Here is a 15,665-nt window from a genome sequence, read left to right on the forward strand (position 1 = left end):
CCTAGTATTATACTTATGTCGATCATGTGTACATGTTAGCTGTGAATACAAACAGATCTCAAGGTTCTCTTGAGATATATATATATTCCTCATGAACAAGATCAGGCTGCAATCCAGTCTGTCTTCCACCTTCAACCACGACAGCTTTGTATGCATCCCCTCCACACTGTTTCTCATTGAGCAGTTCAGGGCCAGACGGGCCGCTCTGTTCTGCTGGATCTTATTGAACTGCACATGATCCTGCACAACGGTTGTATCGGGACATTTCATTACAGCTGCTGATAGCTCTAATACGTCTCAATGGGGATTCTTGACAGCTAATACTGTATGTTTTGTTTGAGCTGAAGCACATCTATCCCGCTGATTGACAGGGAGCCGTTGGAATAGCCGAGTTCAGCCGCGGCTCAAATGTAAGAGACTGACGTCGTAATCACCCTGTTCTCCATAATCATCAGTACGATTTTATGAAGTTGGTTCATCATGACGGGGGCCTGAAGAGACATGTTGTGAGCATTGTGTTCTTAAAGCGACAATGTGAAGTATTTTTTCTATTAATTATCAATCAAAGTGGAACAAATTGTGACCAGCGGCGCTTCAACACACCACTCACTTCAGCTGCTATCTACTCAAACTGGTCTTCGCTAGCAGTGCAGAGAGTGCAGCGACATCATCTACGGCGAGCTCACTGGGAAACGCTGCCTTCTTTTCTTTTTTTCCTTTGAGTAAATATAAGATGATGGGATGAGGAAGAGCGCTGTGTGTCCGGCGTGTGAGCGGGCAGCGGAAAGAGAGCGTATCTTGTGTCAGTCGTAGATTCCACTGCAGCTTCCACCTCTGCTTGCTTCATGTTTGTCCCTGCTAAGAGTTCATGGAGGAAACAACCTTCAACAGTGAGGATGAGATGAGTCTTTTTGTGTTTTTATTTGGCAGTGTACAAATACCCATGTATCGGTTGATTCGGGGAAAAACATTAAAAGACTAATTTAATATAGCAGGTATTTCTTCCAGTCGCTTTGGTTTTTATTTTTCCTCTCCTATGTTTATGATATTTTCTTCTCTGTGCTGTTTGTTCCAAGTACAAATCCTTTTGGTTTATAGTTTATAGTTGATCATTTATAGTTCATAGTTTATAGTTTATTTATAGATGATCTAGTTTATAGTTATAGCTTATAGTTATAGTTTGTATAGATAGAATATACGTTTTTGTACGTACAATAAAAAAACTTAAATCTGAATCTGAGTCTGTATTTTACAGTTTTATGTGTTTTGGTAAAAATACCAAAAGGTGCCAGTTAGCTCAGACCATGTGGCCTGTTCACACCTGCAGCCCTACGTCTCTTCGACTGCATGTGATTGTTGTCACTGTGTCGTCCTCTGGCTCTACGTCTGTTGTCCAGGTGCAGCTCTCTGATGAGCAACCTGACAGTTTTCCACCACTGTCCCATCAGAGAGGATCATGGGAACTAATGGAAGGGTCGATGAGGGCTGTTGCTCCATTGAAATAGACAGGTATTTCATTATTCCACATCAGGCTAATCTAGTCCACATTATGTAATGAAACAGACAGGTATTTCATTATTCCACATCAGGCTAATCTAGTCCACATTATGTAATGAAACAGACAGGTATTTCATTATTCCACATCAGGCTACATCAGGCTAATGTATTATTGTCTACATATTATCTCTTTAAAGTACAATTTCTTTTTTTTTAACTTTTTTTTCTCCTCCTATTTTTCGTGTATTTTCCTCCCATCCCAATTTAGTCGCTATGCCAATTCCCCCCTCCCCTCCCTGGTCATTGCGCACATTTGCCCCCTACTTGCCGGTCTAGGGAGCCCTGAAATCTATCACATGCTTCCTCCGATACATAGGAGACAGCCAGCAGCCTATTTTCACCTGGCAGCGAGGACTCTCATTGGGTGAGTGTAACGCGTGGGAGGGCACACTACCTCACCCAGATCCCTCCCTCGCTGTGCAGGCGCCCTGACCGACCTGTAGGAGTCGCTGTTTACAACGACCAGATTACCACCCACCGGCTTCCCTCCCGCTGACACTGCCAATTGCGCCAGTATGACGACCGGCCAAGCCGGAGGCACCGCTGACAGCTGGATTCGATACCAGTGTCTCTGCGGTGGTATACAGACGCTTAGTCCGCTGCGCTACCCAGCCGCCTTACAATTTGACATTGTTGTCTTTTTTAGAGGGACAGGGGATCTTTAGGAGGAGATAGCAGGTCAACAGTAGATGTCACATAGGTGGTTTACATCTGTTATGGATCGGTGTTGTGGAGGACCCAATAGCAGACAGGACGAGCCAAAAGCAGGCAGGACGAGACGGAGTGTGAATAAAAAAATATAGCTTTACTTAAAACATAACTAAATGCAACAAACAAAGTACTTCCAAAAACACAAACTGAAACCTCAGCAAAATGCTGGAAGAAGAACGAGGCACAAAAACACTATACTAAACACGAGGGGACCAGGAAAAAACAACATGACAGCAAAGTACAGGAACATCCAACTCCACGAATATTGTTATGGTTGCGCTTTGGTGGCATGATGAAATGGAACCCAATTACAGATATAGCACACTGAGAACTTGGAGATGGCAGGCAGGAAACGGCGGTGGGATAACAAAAGCTTTACTTGCAAGAATTGACAAAGGATAACGTGAAACACAAAAACATGAACCAACACAAGGGTAACATCAAACAATGACCCAGCAAGTGAATGCTGGGCCCACAACACCTAAATACAAACACTAATTAGAGACAGAGGGTGATTGCTAACAAGACACAGGTGTGGTAGACAGAACTAACAGAAGACAGAACACACAGGGGAATAACTATAGAGAATGTACAAACAGAGACATATAAGACTAAAACACATTTACAAAACACACACAGTAGGGACACAAGTCTAACACAGTGGAAATAATACAGACAACAAGGACAATGAATAAACAACACAAATGGAGGCAAATAATGTTCAACAAGTGAGTGAGCTGATCACAGATCTGCCACATCTGGATCAGCCCACCAGGTGGCAGTGTTGTAGTGTGCAGTGGTGAATTGTTATTGAAAGGAGTTCTGAAGGGGAGTTGTGAAGGTACAGCAGGATCGGGGGAAGCGTTACAGTACCCTCCCCTCGATCGACGACTCCCAGGCGGCCAGCCAGGCCCCCCACGAACGGGCAGGGTGGGAGGGTGGGATGCAGCGCCGGCGAAGAGGGGCTGGGGGAAGGGGGGTCGAGGAACGGGACCCGTGGGAACTGGGCCGGGGGGAGAGGGTCGACGAGGAGGGCTGGGGGGGAGGGAGGGTAGAGGCGATGGCTCATGAGTGGGACCTGGGGCTGGGGTCTCCTCGGCGTTGAGACCCACCGCCGAACCCCGAACCGGAGGCTCCCTGACGGCAGGACCCGGCACAGGACTCGGTGTAGGTCCCGGTGCAGGACCCCCGACTGGGATCCCTCCGGCAGTAGGGTCCGGTGTCGCTCTCCAGGCTGGCATAACCTCCAATGCTGCACGCGCGAAATAGTCAGATGCACGCCGGCCGACTGTACCTTACCTGTAACCCCTCCCCTCATTGAAACCAATAGTATATCTGCTGCAGAGCCTCAGAGCTCCAATAGTGTATCTGCAGAGCCACAGAGCCAGGACATTCTACAAACGTGTCTAATGTGAAATATATAAGCATATAAGCAAAACTAGATTTTAGGTTTGTGATGAAAAAGGGCCTTGCGGGAAGGGGGGCCTCGCAAAAAAAAATAATAATAATAATAATTAAAAAAAATTAAATATATATATATATATTTTTTTTTTATGCGAGGCCCCCCTTCCCGCGAGGCCCTGTGCGACCGCACTGCTCGCACACCCCCTGAGGCGGCCCTGACAATAACCACCACAATAACAGTAACAACAGACATCACTTAATGGTTTGAAAAGGGGGATGGAAGAAGCTAAGCTTGTGAATTTCCATTCCCCACACCCTGACCATCAATTGCTATACTGTACATACAACATGTAACATAGCTCTGTTTCCCACATTCCCCTGACATCTCAACAAGACATACATACACGTTGAAATCTGAGAATGTTTTGAAGATGATGTGCTAATTTGAATCTTGTACAGCAGTTTTTTTTCTGTTTGCTTTAAGCTGTGAAAATGGCTCTTGAAGAGAAGGCTAGAATGAACACCTCTACCATGTTTCTGCTGGGTGTTAACAATAGCCCCCCAGCCACTCCCCTCACTGAATAGCATTAACATACTGTAAGCTGTCAGTATAAGTGCTGCCAGTCAGGGCTGTGAAAATAACTTAGCCCTGTGAATATTGCAACTTCGGCCTCACAGGGCTAAAGTAGAAGAATAAAATAGAATATAATAGAAGTGATAGATAGATGCTGTCTGCTCTACTAGTCAACTTCACCAGCTGATAGATAGATTCTGTCTGCTTGTAATAGTCAACTTCAGCAGTTGATAATAATAACTTTATTTGTATAGCACTTTTCATACAGAAGTTGCAGTTCAAAGTGCTTCACAACAGTGAAAAATACAGGCATAAGCGAGCATAAAAAAGATTAAAAAAAAAAGATAGAGGTAGCAAGGTAAGGTAAATCACAGTGTTTCACATTCGGATCTAGCATCCCAATAGGCTCTCTGTTTACAGTTTCATTCAGTAATACAAATGTGTGTAGAGCAGCTAAGACTGGACTAATGTGCTCTCTCCTTTCTACTTCACCAGCGGATAGATAGATGATGTCTGCTCTACTAGTCAACTTCACCAGCTGATGGATAGATGCTGTCTGCGTGTAGCTATCTGGCTGACTTATCCATTTTTATTAGCTTAGCACAATGAATGGAAGCGGATGTGCCGGTTAGCTAGGCGAATAACGGAGCCAGATAGCTTCCTACTGAATCCACAGACACACACACACACACACACACAGCCAGCATGTAGGCGTTATGTATTTCTAGCGTGATTCATTCATTGACTCGTTCTGTAGAAGGCTATCTGGCTTATTTCTAGTTGGCCAAAGCACTGTGCACTCTGGCTATGCCATGCTTTGACGCAGGGCTTGTTTAAATGCCGTTTAACCACCATCCGATTGTGGTTAAATGCGACACTGTACCACACACAAAACATATAAAATAATAATACACTTACCCATAAATAAAGCAGAACGTTGGACGATGATGTCGTGGAATGTGTATGTTGTCCGTGAAGCCACGCGTGAGACGTTCACTTTCCCGGATCTTTTGAGTATAGTTTCTGGTATAATCAAAAGTTTGTATCTTTCTGATTTCTCGTGCGATGTCACTCTCCACCGTTAAACCAGCCATATTTTCAACCGATCGCATGGGTGATTCCATTGAAAAGCCCAGTGTTACTGTTGCAACACAATCTAAACAAATACGCCACGTGGAGACTGTGTTGTTGTGGGCAGTGGTGCGTTATTGAAATCATCTGGGGTGACACGCACCACGTGCACGCGCGCTCCCGGCGCGTGCGCGCGCTCCCGCGAATGCGCATTTAATGTCCCCTCGCTTGGGCACAGACTAAAGACAGTGCCTAATTTCCTCTACGAATGGAATGTAACACGTCTTCACAACAAGTTAGGTGTGAATGTGTCTGAGAACGTATTTAACACACCTGACGACCGGCGCTATTGATATGCAAATAGCGAGTGAGCTTGCACACCGTGCTACCCCGTCCCATGAACAACGCATGCCTGGTTGTGGGCCTGTAGGTGGAAACTCCCGACGCGGCTCTTTCACATGCAAAATAACTTCACCTCCGTCTAGGAGGACAGAACTTGTCTCAAACAGCCTTTTTTAAACAGATAATTGTTACTATTAGAGATATTATAGCTGTTCGCTGTTATACTAAATAATATTATGTTCTTCAACACTAACTGTAATTATATTAAAAAAACTGAAAATAACACACACAAAAAAAGATTTTTTCTTTTTCTTTTTCTTTTTACATTCCAGCCTGCCGACTTGTCGGCATGAACGCCAGACGCGGTCACATTTATTCTATATAACATATTCCTTTTAATGCCAAAACGTCATGTTCACCCTCCTCCTTATACCTATGTACACATGCACATCAATGCATCAATTTCAAGGTCCTGGTGCAAGCCCCCCCCCCCCCCCCCCCCCCCCCCTACATTAATGAGCTCATTCACCCACTCTCCTCCAGCCGGTCACTGCAGTCCCATCAGGAGCCCCTGGTGGTGCCCAGGACCAGGTCTTCCCATCAGGAGCCCCTGGTGGTGCCCAGGACCAGAATGAAGACAAAAGGGCACAGAGCCTTTGCGGTGACTACAGCCCCAAGGCTCTGGAACGCCCTCCCTTTAGCCCTGGAAACCGCTCCCTCAGAGCTAAGAACCCACCTCTACAGGCAGAACACACCCATAGCCGTTTTCTCTCTGTTCATGTCTGTTTTGTTCTTGTTTTTTGTTTTTGTTTTTCTGTCTCTATTCTAGTGTTTTAGCAGATTTTTTAATGTTTCTTTTTCCCCACATGTATTCTTGTATTTTCCACTGATGTTTTAAAAAATGCTGTGAAGCACTCTGTGCACTGTGTGTGTGTGTTTGCGTGTGTGTGTGTGTGTGTGTGTGTGTGTGTGTGTGTGTGTGTGTGTGTGTGTGTGTGTGTGTGTGTGTGTGTGTGTGTGTGTGTGTGTGTGTGTGTGTGTGTGTGTGTGTGTGTGTGTGTGCGTGTGTGCGTGTGTGCGTGCGTGCGTGCGTGCGTGCGTGCGTGCGTGCTTGTATCAGTAACACTGCAGATCACACCATGCTCTCTGTTGAAAATGGAGTGAGTCAGTGGCCAGGAAGCGGGAGCCTTTGAGATGAGAAGCTTTAGAGTGAGATAGAAAAGAGAGAGCGGGAGACGGAGACCCACGAGTTTGAAGATCACCTGTCAAATGAACAGAGAGAGAGCGAGAGAGAGAGAGAGAGAGAGAGAGAGACGAGAGGAGAGAGAGAGAGAGAGAGAGAGAGAGAGAGAGAGAGAGAGAGAGAGAGAGAGAGAGAGAGAGAGAGAGAGACACAAAGAGGATGGAGACAGAAATAGGTCACGCACAGTATTAATCAATTGATCGATCTGTCTGGTCCTTGTTAGTCGAGTAGCGCTTCTTTTATGCGTTTGTCCGACGCTGAATGAGTTATTTCCCTGCACCTCTATGAGAAACACTACTTAAAGGAACACGCCAACATATCTGGCTGCACGTTAGCCTAGCGTAGCACAATGAATGGAAGTGGACAGTGCCGGTTAGCCTTCGGGGAAGAGGTGTTAGTTGGACAATGCCTAGGCTACCCGTCACTGTGTCAGCTTCCATTCATTGTGCTAAGCTAGGCTAACGTGCAGCCAGATAGCTTTCTACTGAACGCACAGAGAGGAAACTGGTATCTATCTTCTTGTCTCTCTCTGGAAAAGACGGTAAGCTAATTTCCCCAAATGTTGCCGTGTTCCTTTAGGTCGAGGACAGGGACCCTGGACACCACGACACGGTATAGTTACCAACTATAGACACCAACTTCAGTTAGTTAGATAGTAAATTATAACACTACCTTATGCATACTGCACCTTGTGTGATACTGTGAATACTGTATATTTCAGTTAGTTAGATAGTAAATTATACTGACTTGTTATTTTGTTTACACTGCTTGTGTTGTTTTTACTACCTGTACCCAGTGCCGTCTGGGAGAAATGCGAGGCCCTGTGCGAGATTTAAATGCGAGGCCCTGTGCGAAATGTTTTTATTAATTAATTAAAAAATAAGTATTATTATACATTTTTTGCCTTAAATTTTCCTACAAATATTAAATCAGGTTGTCGTCTCCATAGGCGCCGATTTATGTTTCTGCCAGTGGGTGCTCAAAACAGTTGAATGCCCTACCCCCACGTCCAAGATAAACTTTCTGCAATAACCATAGCCTACATCAGGGGTCGGCAATTAGGTTTGGCTGCGGGCCAATTTTCCCCCAAGCCATTGTATGGCGGGCCAGAACCAAAAACAATGGCTAATTTAATATAATGATAGTGAAAAATGTTTAACTCTGTCAAAATAAACAAGCTGCATAGGTGGCATAATAAACTGTAAACGACATATACATGTTTGCACTGAACATTATACCTTTGTCTTTTTTCCATTATTATAAAGCGCCTCTCTCTATCGGTCTATCTGATGGCCAGAGAGAGAGAGAGAGAGAGAGAGAGAGAGAGAGAGAGACACACACCACGGCGGGTGCAGCACAACAGAACAGAGAGAGAGAGAGAGAGAGAGAGAGAGAGAGAGAGAGAGAGAGAGAGAGAGAGAGACACACACCACGGCGGGTGCAGCACAACAGAACAGAGAGAGAGAGAGAGAGAGAGACCACAGTGGGTGCAGCACAACAGAACAGAGAGAGAGAGAGAGAGAGAGAGAGATAGAGAGAGAGAGAGAGAGAGAGAGAGAGAGAGAGAGAGAGACCACAGCGGGTGCAGCACAACAGAACAGAGAGAGAGAGAGAGAGACCACGGCGGGAACAGAACAGATTGCATGAAAAACTCACCATAACGCAGAATCAATGGGAGCCCTGGTTCGGTGTCCTCAAATCCCTGCTAATGTTTGAAACTGTCAAATGTCCACTCGCCGCCCGCACAATTCCATATTGGCGTTGGTTGAATGCAGCTACTTTATCTGCCAACTTGAACAGTTGTCATTTTCCCCTGAAGTGACAGATTGAGTTCGTTGAGCAGTTTTGAAGGCTTCATTGTTTGCTAGCTTGTCGCCACATATTATGCAGAGAGGACGTCGGCACGTGGAGTCACCTGTTGTGACCGATAAACCCGTATTTTCATGGGTGGTGTTGACGACAGCTCCACTTTTTTCCTTTCAATAAGTCGCTTTTCCTGGTGAAGTTCTGCAGAGATGTTTTCCTCCATTTGGCAAAAGGCTATCTTTGTCCATGAATGTCTTGTGCTTGGGGTTGAGAGCTGTTGCTCCTCTCTTCATCTCACAGCGACATCACCATTCTAGAGTGAGCGAAGGGTGAATGAAAATAACTTATTGAAATCTCACTAGGACAACAGAAGCCTGTATTTATTTAGGCTAGTTTATTAGCTTATTTCAATTTAGAACAATTGGTTTATGTAAGGCTATATGCTATATTCATTGTGCTAAGCTAGGCTAACGTGCAGCCAGATAGCTTTCTACTGAACGCACAGAGAGGAAACTGGTATCTATCTTATTGTCTCTCTCTGGAAAAGACGGTAAGCTAATTTCCCCAAATGTTGCCGTGTTCCTTTAGGTCGAGGACAGGGACCCTGGACACCACGACACGGTATAGTTACCAACTATAGACACCAACTTCAGTTAGTTAGATAGTAAATTATAACACTACCTTATGCATACTGCACCTTATGTGATACTGTGAATACTGTATATTTCAGTTAGTTAGATCGTAAATTATATTGACTTGTTATTTTGTTTACACTGCTTGTGTTGTTTTTACTACCTGTACCCAGTGCCGTCTGGGAGAAATGCGAGGCCCTGTGCGAGATTTAAATGCGAGGCCCTGTGCGAAATGTTTTTATTAATTAATAAAAAATAAGTATTATTATAATTTTTTTGCCTTAAATTTCCTAAAAATATTAAATCAGGTTGTCGTCTCCATAGGCGCCGATTTATGTTTCTGCCAGTGGGTGCTCAAAACAGTTGAATGCCCTACCCCCACGTCCAAGATAAACTTTCTGCAATAACCATAGCCTACATCAGGGGTCGGCAATTAGGTTTGGCTGCGGGCCAATTTTCCCCCAAGCCATTGTATGGCGGGCCAGAACCAAAAACAATGGCTAATTTAATATAATGATAGTGAAAAATGTTTAACTGTCAAAATAAACAAGCTGCATAGGTGGCATAATAAACTGTAAACGACATATACATGTTTGCACTGAACATTATACCTTTGTCTTTTTCCCATTGTATTATAAAGCGCCTCTCTCTATCGGTCTATCTGATGGCCAGAGAGAGAGAGAGAGAGAGAGAGAGAGAGAGAGAGAGAGAGAGAGAGAGAGAGAGAGACACACACCACGGCGGGTGCAGCACAACAGAACAGAGAGAGAGAGAGAGAGAGAGAGAGAGAGAGAGAGAGAGAGAGAGAGAGAGAGAGAGAGAGAGAGAGAGAGAGAGAGAGACCACAGCGGGTGCAGCACAACAGAACAGAGAGAGAGAGAGAGAGAGAGACCACGGCGGGAACAGAACAGATTGCATGAAAAACTCACCATAACGCAGAATCAATGGGAGCCCTGGTTCGGTGTCCTCAAATCCCTGCTAATGTTTGAAACTGTCAAATGTCCACTCGCCGCCCCCACAATTCCATATTGGCGTTGGTTGAATGCAGCTACTTTATCTGCCAACTTGAACAGTTGTCATTTCCCCCTGAAGTGACAGATTGAGTTCGTTGAGCAGTTTTGAAGGCTTCATTGTTTGCTAGCTTGTCGCCACATATTATGCAGAGAGGACGTCGGCACGTGGAGTCACCTGTTGTGACTGATAAACCCGTATTTTCATGGGTGGTGTTGACGGCAGCTCCACTTTTTTCCTTTCAATAAGTCGCTTTTCCTGGTGAAGTTTAGCAGAGATGTTTTCCTCCATTTGGCAAAAGGCTATCTTTGTCCATGAATGTCTTGTGCTTGGGGTTGAGAGCTGTTGCTCCTCTCTTCATCTCACAGCGACATTACCATTCTAGAGTGAGCGAAGGGTGAATGAAAATAACTTATTGAAATCTCACTTGGACAACAGAAGCCTGTATTTATTTAGGCTAGTTTATTAGCTTATTTCAATTTAGAACAATTGGTTTAAGTAAGGCTATACGCCTACACAACAGGCATAGTATGAATATATAGGCTAGTTAATTACAATTAAATAAATTCACCCCTATGGATGGTCCATTAATTGTCTATACTTTTCGCGCCACTACTGAAGGCGCGAAAATGGAGCAGGGTATAACTGCAGTGCCGCAGAGCCCAAGTGTTGTTTTCATTATGAGTTTAGTCATGATTATACCAAATAGGCTACACATCGAATATGATTAATTTAATAATTAAATGGAAAACAAATAATATATATTTGGTCTGTGATGGAAAGGGATTGTTAACATTCTATTTATTAAAATTTATATATATAAAAAATATATAATCTTTTATTTTTTTCCCTTCTTCTCGCAAGGCCCAGTGCGACCGCACCTCTCGCACGCCCCTAGCGGCGGCCCTGCCTTTACCCCCCCCCCCCGCCCCATCCCCCATGGTGCTATGATGCCTGAATTTCCCCAAGGGGATCAATAAAGGAATATCTTATCTTAAGAAAAGCCTTACAGAGAATCAAGAATCAAGAGGTTTATTTGTCACATACATACCAGGGCATACAGTGAAATGCGGGTGGTCATGCCTGCATTGATTGTGCAAAATACAATAATAATAATAAAAATAGCCATAGAAAAAATAAAATAGGTAAGACACAATATATGCATGGTAAAAAAGTACATGCTATAAGTTCCTGAGGAACTGGTTCCTATATACACTACTATACAATATACAATTTTCAATTTGAACTCTTAATGTATCTAAACTACACTATACAGTACCTCCTTCTTTTAAAGTGACTTTCTGTTTTTTAAAGTGACATTTTGTTTATATAGGAGTTCTACCGAGGCCATAATGGAGAGCGTGGCGGAGGGACAGAGGCAGGTTGCAGATTTGTATTCACCCTATGTTTCTAGGCAACAAGGACGCTGCTAGCTCCTCCCCCTTCTGCCACGCAGCCTCCCGTGTGACTCAGGCTCCAGGAAGAGGACACGTTATTAACCTTTCACTACCACACTACAGAAGGTTAACCCTTTCACTACCACACTACAGGAGGTTAACCCTTTCACTACCACACTACAGGAGGTTAACCTTTCACTACCACACTACAGGAGGTTAACCCTTTCACTACCATACTACAGAAGGTTAACCCTTTCACTACCACACTACAGGAGGTTAACCTTTCACTACCACACTACAGGAGGTTAACCCTTTCACTACCACACTACAGGAGGTTAACCTTTCACTACCACACTACAGGAGGTTAACCTTTCACTACCACACTACAGGAGGTTAACCCTTTCACTACCACACTACAGGAGGTTATATTTCGTATTTGCATCGCGTCCCGCTCTGAGCCTTACGAGATACTTCTATCTCCTGTGATACCTAATGTATCTCCCACGAATAAAAAACACATGCACCCCACCTGTATGGGGCCCCGCCCCTTATGGTGGCACCACCCATATAACCATGACTCTGGTCATGAAACACCCTTCCTCTATTTTCGTCCCAGCGTATTGGATGCGTGTACCATACGAGCTAGCGGAATGAAAAGATTAAGGAAGATTAATAATGTTGAGGGCTTACCGGAGAGTTGTTTTCCCCTGGATTCTCTGGAGCTTGTTTCGGCGACACATGAGACCTATGCTGGTGGTTCCTCGGCTGACGGCGACGGACCGAGGGGCAGCGTACAAGGTTTGGCTAACGGGTCGGCTTGTACAAAGGTGAGGTCTGTGTCAGTAGGCGTCAATGTCGGTGTTGGTCGTGCTGTGGAGTATGTTTCGGCACCAGGGCCGGGGCGGCTTGGCGATCGTTCCACTGTAGTGGGCGATGTCTTGGCGATCCTGGAACATGCTGTTGACGCTAATGCTAATGCTACTGCTAATGCTAATGCTACTGCTGCTTCTTCTGCTAACGCTGATGTTGACGCTGGAATGTCTAATAATCCCCGCCGCGGGATTCCGCTTTTCCCTCCTCTTGCCAGCTTCATTGATGAAGGTCAGTCGGTGGTGGGTGTGGGGGGGTTCGCTGAGCTCTATTTACCTTTTTTGCGGGTGAAGGGGCTGACGACGGGGTGCAGCCCGGGGGTACCTTGGCTAAGTAGCCAGGTAGCTTCTTTTTTGTGCCCAGGCGGGGATGAACGACGTTCCGCCCGGCCGTTGCTTGATAGCATGTCGGCTCGGAGGGTGGCAGTATGGACGAATGAGTGGTATACTGCTGCAGGATGGCATTTAGCGGCGGCCAGTGTTGTGGCTCAGCTGACTACTTTCCTATCCAAGATGGCGTCGGGTTGTAGGTCTTTGGGTCCAACCGACACTATGAACGTGATTCATGTTTGTGGTGTTATAGAGATCTTGACTCAGTCGCAAGCTATAACTGCGGGGAGGATTCGGATGCTATCGACTTTGGTTGTTAGGCATGTTTGGTTGGAGCAGTCTCCTCTTGGGGAAGAGGATAGGTTTTCTCTCCTCACGACTCCTTTTTCCACAGATAGTCTTTTTGGGCGTTCTGTGGAGGCGCAGGCGGTTTTTGATTCGGGTCCTACACCGCCTCACGCTGTGCAGCCAGGGGTGGGAGCACGGTCTCGTCAACGACTGTGGCGAGATCCTCGACAGGCGGCCATGTTTCCCCCGCCAGTGGTGCCCTGGTTGGAGAATCGACAGGGTTTCGCAAGGCCGACAGTCTTGGCGGCCGAGGGATCGGCCATTTTGGGTGATTTCGGGGTTGGTAAACCACCCCGTCGTCATTTTGCCGCGAGCAGCCCGCTCCCCGTTCAGTCCGCTTTCTGTTACCATCAGAAGCGGGGCTCTGAGTGTTCTCTTTTGGCTGCGGGCCGCGAACCTTCTTTGAAGCGTATGCGGCCCCATTCTTCACTTCTCATGGAGACAGGGGCTGACACCCAGTTGATGGCTGAGCCTGGGTCTGTCCGTGAGAATGTTCCGTCGTTGCGTGGTTCCTACACCGCAGGTTGTGGGTGGGTGGAACCTGGTGTTACAGCTGCCACTAGCTCCAGTGGTCAGCAGGGGGACTCGGTGCCTCTTCTGTTGAATGCTCAGCAGGGGTTACCCCGGCTTCGCCCTCGCCAGGCGGGGTATTGCGCTGTTGCCTCCCACTCCCGTCAAACCGGCAGTGGTCTGCAAAGGAGAGGCTGGCGTGATTTGAGTGGTAGCAATATCACTGCAGGGCTTCGGCGTGTAGGAGCCCATGGGGTCCTCAGGCCTTGCGTGTCTGGCTGCGGAACGGCTCCTCAGCGTGTGCTGGAGGGGTGTTCAGGGGGTGAGTGTGTGTCCACAAGTTTGATGACCGCTCCTCCCGTATCAAACCGGCCCTTTCTGTCGGGGTCCCCCCTTGGGTGCTTTGCACGACGGGGGGGACCGGGCCAATTATCTGCTGTTCCTTGCGGCCCAGCGTCAGTTGACGGCGGGGGCGCTGTGGGATTATATTCACATATGGCGACGGGAATGTCCCTTGAATCGGTGGATGAGGAGAACGTTAGAGGCGGGGCTGGTTTTGCAGTTTGCGCGGCCCCATCCTCCGTTCTCAGGTTTGGTGCCGACCCTATTGTTAGGGTCGGGCGCGGTGACAGCCCTGGCCGACGAGATCCAATCTCTGTTGGCGAAGCAGGCCGTCGTTGTGGTCCCGAGAGAGGACGCAATGTCAGGCGTCTACTCCCGTTATTTTCTGGTGCCCAAGAAAACTGGGGGGGTCAGACCTATACTGAATCTGTCCATGTTCAATCGGTTGATTGTAGTGAGATGTTGACCGTCCGACTCCTTCTGCTTGCTGTCAGGAGGGGGGACTGGTTCACCTCCATAGACCTGAAGGATGCGTATTTTCACATACCCATTTTCCCTCCTCACAGGAAGTTCCTACGGTTCCTGTTTCAGGGCGTAGCGTACGAGTACCACAGAATGCCGTTCGGTTATTCTCTGGCTCCCCGCACATTCACCAAGTGCGTGGCGGCTGCTCTGGGGCCTTTACGTCGTCGGGGGATACGAGTTCTGTTCTATCTCGACGACATTCTGCTCCTCAGCCGTTCAGAGGAGGTTGCCAGGTCTCATACTCGACTGGTGGTGGAATTCCTCACCAGCCTGGGTTTTGCTGTGAATTGGAAGAAGAGTACCCCTCTTCCCAGTCAACAGGTGGAGTACTTGGGCTTGACATTGAGGTCGAAGCCCATGCTTGCGACCCTCTCGGAGCAGCGTCGGGGGGATCTCCGTCACGCGCTCGGGGGTTTCCGTCTGGGAGGGACGGTTACGGCGCTGCAGGTGATGCGTCTGCTGGGCCTTATGTCGGCGGCCCACACGGTGGTTCCTCTTGGCCTCCTCTTTATGAGGCGGATACAGAGGTGGTTTCTCTCTTTGAGAATAGATCCGGTGTGGGGCAAAGGGAGACGGTTGACGGTTCTTTTGTCGATATGGGGGGATCTCGCCCACTGGGGGAGGCTGGGTATCCTCTCCGCTGGGGTCCCCATGGGCAGCAGTGGCTCCCACGTCACGGTTTTCACCGACGCCTCTCTCACAGGTTGGGGAGGGGCGTTTCGGACCCACGCAGTGGGGGGCAGCTGGACGGGTCATGCCGACCCGGCTGTCCTGCATATCAATGTGTTGGAGTTGAAGGCGGTCCTCCTGGTCCTCAAACGGCTCGGCCACCTGGTGGTAGGCGAACACGTTTTGATCAGGACGGACAATGTGACGGCGGCGGCGTATATCAACAGGCAGGGTGGGACTCGTTCCGCCCGCCTGCTCCGGGTGGCGCGCGAACTGTTGCTATGGGCATCCCGCAGGCTGCGCAGTCTGCGGGCGCTCCACGTT

Source organism: Notolepis coatsorum (genome assembly GCF_963971535.1).
Source record: "Notolepis coatsorum genome assembly, chromosome: 2".
Lineage (NCBI taxonomy): Eukaryota > Metazoa > Chordata > Actinopteri > Aulopiformes > Paralepididae > Notolepis > Notolepis coatsorum.